Source organism: Dendrobates tinctorius, unplaced genomic scaffold, assembly GCF_039654945.1.
Source record: "Dendrobates tinctorius isolate UK_male_01 unplaced genomic scaffold, ASM3965494v1 ptg000044l, whole genome shotgun sequence".
Classification (NCBI taxonomy): Eukaryota; Metazoa; Chordata; class Amphibia; order Anura; family Dendrobatidae; genus Dendrobates; species Dendrobates tinctorius.
In genome coordinates, this window is record NW_027361712.1 from 15,608,892 (window position 1) to 15,609,931 (window position 1,040).

The following is a 1,040-nucleotide window of genomic DNA, read 5'->3' on the forward strand; positions in this document are numbered from 1 at the left end:
GATTTGGTATTCATGTGACTTATTTTCCGTTTAACCAATTTACTAAGCATATTGTTTGTTTTTTTTGAAGACTATCTCTTTGTAGGAGACCATTTTTCTTATGCCATTTTGGAGCGGTTTCACTAGTAGCAAGACAGAAACTGGATGATGATGAAGAAAGCCTTTCTTTAGCCAAGTTCACACAACTGTATTTTTGGTCTGAGTGCTGGCTGTGAAATAATGGACAGCACTAGGGCCAATTAACGTTATGCAATGGGGCAGTGCAGATGTGTGTGTGTGTGTGTGTGTGTATATATATATATATATATATATATATATATATATATATATATATATATATATATATATATATATATATATATATATATATATATATATATATAATATTTTTTTTTTTTTTTTTTTTTCACTGACCAAATTCTGAGTGTTAAAGTAGAATTGCAGCATGCACCAGTTTCTTCCCAGTGTCGGAAGAGTCTCGTCCATTAAACTCTATAACGGATGGCTTTTTTTTTTTTTTTTTTTGCGGACAGCTTTCAATTCTTTAACATAGGAAATTGCGTCATGGATTGTAAATTTTTCGAGCTGTTACTGTATAAAAACAGATTGACCATGGATAAGTGAGTAAAAAATTCAGTTTTCTGGATGAACCTATTATTTATACGCTTTTGTGAACTTGGCCTTTCAGAGAAAGTCTTGCTAGATTATAAAATAGATTTTGAATCATGGCTTAGCAATAAATATGCAGATGGCAAATGCACCGAGCTTTAATATGGCAGTATGAACAAGTAATTTGTATAATTTGCCTATATAATTACTAATGCCTTTTAAGGGCAGTTTTACACGTCCAGATAATTCTGGTACCGGAAAAACCGGTACCGGAGCTATCAGTGTCCGTACGTTTGCCATCCGTGTGACATCCGTATGTCCGTGTTTTTGAAAAATTATTTTCAATGTTAACCCTTTGACTTTTAAAACGCACACGGATCACACACGGACAGCATCCGTGTGCGGTACGTGTTTACACGGACCCATTGACT